This window comes from Galeopterus variegatus, unplaced genomic scaffold, assembly GCF_000696425.1.
Source record: "Galeopterus variegatus unplaced genomic scaffold, G_variegatus-3.0.2 Scaffold3160, whole genome shotgun sequence".
NCBI classification, from domain to species: domain Eukaryota; kingdom Metazoa; phylum Chordata; class Mammalia; order Dermoptera; family Cynocephalidae; genus Galeopterus; species Galeopterus variegatus.
Genome location: NW_007729271.1, coordinates 4,148 through 12,428, shown reverse-complemented (window position 1 = coordinate 12,428; position 8,281 = coordinate 4,148). Strand labels below are relative to the sequence as shown.

General features: G+C 36.1%; 1 pseudogene; it reads left to right on the top strand.

The window, feature by feature from the left end:
• Positions 1-5,276: 5,276 nt before the first annotated feature.
• Positions 5,277-6,461, top strand: LOC103599954 (annotated as a pseudogene).
• Positions 6,462-8,281: the final 1,820 nt, after the last annotated feature.

The window sequence follows — 8,281 nt, the reverse complement described above, 5'->3', positions numbered from 1 at the left end:
TCCGTTTCCCTGCTGGTGATTTTCCTCTCCTCCTCTCCTTCTCTCTTCTTTTCTCCCCTCTTCTTCATCATTGCCTTCTTTTTCCTTCTCTCCCCCTTCCCTTCTTTTCCCTTAACACTATGACTACATTCAAGGTTCCTTTCTTGACAAAATTCAGAGCTTTTTAAAGGACTTTGTCTTTTTCATTTAATATAGTTCCTCGCATAATGATTGCCCAATAAATATCCAAATAATAAATGAATAGGAAACCTCTTTTTTTGTGATGATAATAAAAAAGATAAAGAATTCTCATAGAAATTTTTCCATTTAGTCTAACATTCACTTAACTTTATTTACTGAGTGCCTTCTGTGTGCCTATCTATAAAACAACTGGTTCTTACTAGGGAGCAAGATGTTATTATTGCTAGACTTAGTGGCCAGTATTATGCCCATTATTCAATTAACTAGATACTCAATTCATTTATTTTATGCTCGTAAACACTACAAAATAAAATGCATCCATTTTATGCTCATAAAGCAACATTTACATAGTATAAACTATTGAATCAAAGGGTTGGATCAATCAGAAGAATTATGTCATGATTTGATAAATCTGATTGAACCTATATGATTCAATAATAGTTCCTTTGTGAATAACTTATTTTTAAATAGCTTAAGACTTGCCAGAGGTTGTGAAAAGAGTTGAGACTTGTGTATACTTTGCCCAGCTTCCCCTATATAATATGTTTATAATCGTAATGCATTATAAAAACTAGCAAACTAACATTGGTATAGTATAGTATTATGAACTCAAGTACAGACTAAAAGCTCTTTTAAATATATCCTTGTTTGTACGTAGGTTTTCACTTCATTACCACCTTTAACTCTGGGAATCTTTGAACAGTGTTGTAGTCAGCAGAGCCTGCTCAAGTATCCAGAACTCTACACAATTTCTCAGAGGGGGGATATTTTCAAAACAAAGGTAAACAGAAAGTATATGGCAGATCTTTCATCTCAACTTGACTCCAAAGATGCCTTCCATCTCTTCCCTTTCTAATGCTTCAGGAAAAATAATTTTAAAAACACAAGGACTACAGCCTCGTGCCATCTTCCTGTTAGTTTTGCTTATCCAGGAAATTGAGGATCAAATAATAGTAATAACAGTATTTGGGAAATGAAGTAAAGTCTTTCAAAAAGAAGCAGGGCCTCATGTGTGGTCTCACAGATTGTACGCTGAACAGCTTCACGAGGCGTGCTTTGTGACGGATAGTCCTGGGAAAGACAGAAGAGGAACCGAGGTCTGCTGTTAGATGGAATACTGCACCACGTAATTCTCTTGGGATGATTCCTTCCTGAGATGATAGGAGTTGAGATTCAGTGGGGGCATTAAAGGGACTTTAGAGGCAGTGAGAGCAATGACATGTACTCTGTCAATCTTGAGTAAACCTAATTACATCTCAATCATGTGTGAAGCTTTCAAAAAAACATAGACATCTAGAAGAAACACAAGCCTTTCAAATGTATTGAAACTTTTTTTATGACTCAAAATTTCATCGTCACTTGAAAAAAAATGTTTTAATTAGGTCCAGTATGTAGATAGTGTTGTTCAAACCTACATCCTTACTGACTTCTTGTCCATTTGTTCTATCGGATATTGAGAGGTATTGAAATCCTCAAACGCAGTCGTGCATTTGTCTATTTCCCTTTGAAGTTCTACCAGTTTTCTTCAGCCTCTCAGATGCATAAATGTTTAGGATTGTAATATTCTCTTGATTGATCCCTTTTTCATTATGAAATGACCTTAGTAATTCTTGGCAGTGTGCTTTGCTCTAAAATCTACTTTGATAGTAACAATTACTCCAGATTCTTTTACTTTGAACCTTTTTATTTCTTCATATTTAAAAGCATTTCTTGTACGCAGCTTGTAGTCTTACTTTGTAATCCAATCTGACAATAAGTGCCTTTTAACTGGATGTTTAAAGCATTTACATGTAATGTGCTTATTGATACAGTTAGGTTTAATCTTACCAATTTGCCATTTTCTATTTGTCTTATTTATAATTTTTTTATTCTTTTTCTGCACTCTTTTGGGTTAATCAGAACTCATGAATTCCATTTTATCTTCCTTATTGGCTTATTAGCTATTCTTCTTTTTTTTAAATTTTAGAAGTTGCTTTAGGGACTGTAGTATATGTCCTTAGGTTATTATATTCTACCTTCAAGTAATATACTACTTTGCATATACTATAAAATATTTTAGTATATTATACTTCCATTTATCTCCTCCTAACCTTTGCTCTATTGTTATAATACATATTAGTTTAATGTATTTTACAGACACCTGCACTATATTGTTCATACTTTGTTTATACAATTATTTTTGTGATGCAAATAGGAGGAGAAACTCCTGTTTTTACTCATGTATTTATCATGTTCAGTGTTCTTCCATACTTCGTGTGGATTCACATTATTATGCTATACTTTTCTTTCTGTTTGAAGAAATTTCTTTGACATTTCTTATACTGAAAATCTGCTTGCAATGGATTCTTTCAGCTTTTGTATAAATAAAAAAGTCTTTCTTTCAAACTTTCATTTTTAAAAGTTACTTTTGCTTGGCTCAAAATTCTAGATTGATAGTTTATTTCTTTCAAAACTTTCCCTGTCTTTTTCTTTTCATTGTTTTGCTGTGAAATTGCTGTCATCCTCATCTTTATGCCTCTGTAAGTAATGTGTCTTTTTTTCTTCTGGCTGCTTTTAAGATTTCTTTTCTTTATTACTGGATGTGAGCATTTCATTGTGATGTGTCTTGTTCCTTCATGTTTCTTGTGCTTCTTGGATCTGTTGGGGTTCCTTGAACTTCTTGTATCTATGGGTTTATAGTAGGAGGATCAGCAAACTATAACCTGTGAGACCAATTCGGTCCTCTGCCTGTTTTAATAAATAAAGCTTGATTGGAATATAGCCATGCCTGTTCATTTACAAATTGTCTGTGGCTGCTCTAGTGCTACAACAACAAAACTGAGTAGTTGCAACAAAGATTATTTAGCCCCCAAAGGCTAAAGTACTTACTATCTTGTCCTTTACAGAAAAGGTTTCCTGGTATGCATCAAATTCAGAAAACTTTCATCCATTATTCCTTCAAATATTTTTTCTGGCCTGTCTTTTCCTCTCTTTCTGTGCCTCCAATTACACAAATATTAGGGTCACTCAAAGTTGTCCAAAAACTTCCTGAAGTTGTATTTTTGTTTTAGAAGTACTTTCTGTATTTCATTTTGGGTATTTTTTGAATCTGCTTGGCTTCAGGGTTACTTCTGCAGTATTGAACTGACATTATTTTTTTCGCTCTGCAATGTTGAATCTTCTGTTAATCCCACCCAGTACATTTATTATTTCACATATTGTAGTTTTTAATCTCTAGAATTTCTATTTTGGCTTTTTCTGTTATCTCCTATGTACCTACTTAACTTTTTGAACATACAGAATGCAAAAACTATAATTGTTTCACCATCCTTGTCTACAAATTCTACATCTGTGTTGCTTTTGGGCTGAAATTGGTAGATTTATTTACTTCTTCATTCTGGGTAGTATTTTCCAGCTTCTTTAAATGTCTGGTAATTCTGGATTGGATGCCTGAGATATAAATTTTACCTAGGTAAGTGCTGGATATTTTTGAATTGCTATAAATATTTTTAGTTTTGCTCTGGAACACAAGCAAGTTAATTGGAAATAGTTTGATCCTTTTGGGTATGACTTTTAAGATTTTTTAGGCAGGACAGAAGCAGTGCCAAATCCAGGGGTAATTATTCTCCACTAGTGAGGCAAGAACTTTTTATGTACTATACCCAACGTTCCATGAACTTTGAGGTTTTCTAATCTGGCAATTAGCTTTGTTTTTGAACTGGTTTCTTACATTCTTTCCTAAAAATTGCCTTACTCCAAGAAATTCTGGGTCATAGGCAATGTATGTTTTTCCACATTTTTTTTCTTTTCTAGTCCTTTCTTTATAAGTCCTCCTGGCAGGCATGAAAATGATTGGTATGTTTGAAACTGGAAGAGCAAAGACTATTGTTTTTGTTGTTCTATCATCAAACTGATGTGCACCCTTGTTTAATTGAGCCCAGAGATTTTATATTATTAAGATTTCTTTTAAGAAAATTGTGCAATGTCTGTTAAAAATTATTTTGACCAAGGTCAGGGTGTAGATGTAAAGGATCGGAAAATATTGTATAAAGTATGGAATGAAATTACATTTAAAGTGCTGTAATTTAAAAATTAAAAATGTTTTTATTTCTTTTCAAAATCACTTTTAGTTTGGTCTCACTGGATAATTTAAACTTTCACAATTTTTTTGTAACAAATATATTTTAGTTCTATACGTTCATTTAATAAATTTATTTTTAAATAATGTTATCCTATAATTTCACAGTCATTTCTATCAAAAGTGAAAGAAAGAAACAATTGTTTCAATTTCCAGAAAAACATTTTAGCCTTATATCTGTATTACACATAGCAAATATGCTTCACAATGTCACATATTTTTAAATTTAAACCAAGGTACCATCTTGACTTCCTTGCTTTGTTTTCTTGTGTTTTGGATTCAATGTATGAATGCGTTTGTCTACTCCTACATTCTCTTTTAGGTTCCTGCAAACATGTTGAAGTATGGTAAAGGCTTAATTGTTTTAAATATTCAGAAAACAGTATGTTATTCTCACTGGAGTCAATGTTTTTATGTGTGTATCCACAAAAGGAACTGGAAGACACAAAAACAGAATTTAGGAAAAAATAAAATATTCACCTAAATCTAACATTAGACATTTCTCTGGTTAACAGATTAGTTTGAACATTTAGTGGCTGACCTTTAGAACCCATTTTCTTTGCTGCAGACATCTATAAATTGAGAACTAGTGCTTTTATTATTAATCTCTAATAAATATTTGAGTCAGGAACTACGATGGAAAACAACATTTCTGATGAGTCATGGATGCCTCCTATTAGTGAGCTTGAGTTTATGTCTACTTTATTTTTTCTTTTCACTTTCAAAACTTTGTGCTTCAGTTAAGACTGTAACACAAGTCTAACAAGATCACGTAGAAATTTAACCTTATACCTTATTGTTTGACCAAGTCTCCCTTTCCTGCCATACAATTTTCCAAATAACATTATGTGTGAAGTTTAGAGAAAAACTTCACACATACATCCAAAATTTCTTGGAGTAAGACCCAGAATTTCTTGGAGTAAGGCAATTTTTAAGGTCTAATACATCCAAAACTAGGAGAGCCTAGTGTCTAAGGATCATGTCTGTGAGTCAGGATTCCTGATCCAGAGACAATGGTCCTGATGGGAGGGAGCCTGAAGGTGTCATTGAGAGTAACTGGAATGAGATTATTGACAGCTTCGATGACATGAGCCTCTCAGAACCCTTCCTCTGTGGCATTTGTGCATGTGGTTTTGAGAAGCCCTCTGCAATCCAGCAGCGAGCCATTTTTCCTTGTATCAAAGGTTATGATGTAATTGCTCAAGCCCAATCTGGGACCAGGAAAATGGCCACATTTACCATATCAATTCTGCAGCAGATTGAACTCGATCTAACAGCCACCCAGGCCTTGGTCCTGGCACCCACTTGAGAACTGACTCAGCAAACACAGAAGGTGGTCATGGTATTGGGAGACTATATGGGTGCTTCCTGCCACACCTGCATTGGAGCACCAATATGCATGCTGAGGTGCAGAAGCTGTAGATGGAAGTGTCCCATATCATTGTGGGTACCCCTGGCTGCATTATAGATATGCTTCCCTGGATATGCCTGTCTCCCAAATACATCAAGATGTTTGTACTGGGTGAAGCTGATAAAATGTTAAACTGTGGATTCAAAGACCAGATCTATTACATGTTAGAAAAGCTCAACAGCAACACCCAGGTGGTTTTGTTGCCAGCTACAATCCCTTGATTACAATTCTTGTCAAGAAGAAAGAGCTGACCCTTGGAGTTATCTGCCAATTCTACATCAATGTAGAATGAGAGGAGTGGAAGCTGGACACACTGTGTTACTTGTATGGAACCCTGACCATCACTCCAGCAGTCATCTTTATTAATACCCAAAGGAAGGTTGACTGGCTTACACAGAAGATGCATGTCTGAGACTTCACTGTCTCTGCCATACACGGAAATATGGACCAAAAGGAATGAGGTGTGATCATGAGGGAGTTCCACTCTGGATCTAGCAGAGTATTGATAACCGCCGACCTTCTGGCCAGAGGTATTAATATGCAGCAGGTTTCTTTAGTCATCAACTATGACCTTTCCACCAGTGGCAAAAACTCCATAGAATTGATCGTGGTAGATGATTTGGCCGTAAGAGTGTGGCTATTAACATGATGACAGAAGAAGAGAAGAGGACTCTTCCAGACATTGAGGCTTTCTACAGCACTCCATTGAAGAGATGCCCCTCAAGGTTGCCAGTCTCGTTGGGGGGATAAAGAGTAATGGGAGTGGGGAGGGAAGGGAACCAAGGGTTGGATATCCTGCCATTGTTTTTTCTTTGAATTAATGTTAGTTTTTAAGAAAAAAAAGAAGGAACGGTGAACATTTTAGACTCCCTTTTCTTTGGGGTAGGCTCTTGCCCCAGGTGCCATCTCTTCTCCCAAAAAGCATTTCCCCAACCTAATCAATTCTGATCCCAGAGGCTCTCCCTAACCCAGCTGAATACCTCTTAAAATGATTCAAGGGGCTATAATATATTGCTTAACCTCATTTGCAGGACCAAATCTGGAGGGAGAACCCCTGAGAGAGGTTGCCCAGGGGATTGTCCCCAGGTGGGCAGAGCAAGGGGTAGAAAATGGTAACCATGTTTGCATTATTTTGTATAATATTTATTAATTCAGGAAACAAACTCAAAATTCTGAATAAAATGACTTGGAAACTGCCAAACAACAACAACCACAACCACAACAACAACAAAAAACCTCAGGAGATATATTTATAAAGTATGATATTGGTGTGCAATGAGTTCACATGACAAAAATTAAAGTGTGAAATGTAATTATTTTTCTATAGCCAGATCATTTTAATTGGGTATTTCTAGCAATATGTCCTTTATTTTGAACATACAATCATGCATCACGTGCATACAGTCATGCATCAGGGATATATTCTGACAAATGCATTTTTAGGCAATTTTGTCATTGTGCAAACATCATAAAGTATACTTACACAAACCTAGATGGTATAGCCCACTACACGCCTAGGCTACATGGTATAGACTATTGCTCCTACTTGAGTAATGCATTGTGCTACAACATTTTGATGGGTACATCATAGGCAATAGGAATTTTCCAGCTCCATTCTAATCTTATAGGACCACCATTGTAAATGTAGTCCATCATTAACTGAAACATCATTATGTGGTACACAACTGTATTTACACTTTTTAAATGCCAAGTTTGAGTTGAGTGTGTTTACTTATATTCAATAAAATGAATCTGCCATTATATTGCTCAAGGCCTTCATTGTAAAAAATGAGCAAAACTTTCAACAATAGCAACAAAAAAAGAAAGTCAAAAGCTACTGAAGACTCAGCTCCACTTCCAGGATGGGTGTGTGAAGTGCTCCATGGACCCAGTCACCACTCAAAGAAGCAAAGCTGGTCAAAACTGTAAGAACATAACCCTGTAAATTCTCTGAAAGTTGTCTTACAGACAAATAAAAATTATTCAGGAAAAATCTATGAAAACCTGGTAAAAACAACAATATTCTTTAGCATTTGAACCATGACCTACTTCCTCCCCACATCACAGCTTAGCTTGATGGAAGGTCCACTCCAGGCAGGTATGGTCAGTAATACGGGACTACCACTCCTAGGAACTTTCAATCAAGGGTTGCCATATCTCACCAGGAGGGGCATGCCACCAGGATTTCTCATCCCCTCCAAGTCTGAGTTTAAGAATCTAAATTCCTGATAAGTGTGGATGAGAGGTTATAGCTCCCTTTTTCTGACCATCTAGGTCCATAAGACGGAGCCTCTAACTTAGGCATGGGAGGCCAAGAATACTGGGACCCTGAACACCCTGAACAACCTCACCCCACCTTGCTTGTAGAGCAGAGATTCCATGCAGGGAGAGGCAAGCCAAAAAGATCAGCAGCTACTCCTCATAGCACCTAGAGTGGTGGCTTAAAGACTTTGCCTATGGAAGGAGACAGTACACAGGAAAAGAGAACGCCAAAGTTCTCCTCAAAGGAAATGTCTTTATTTGAAATGGAACACGGGAAAATTCAAGTCTAAGGATGCTCTCAACAACAATAA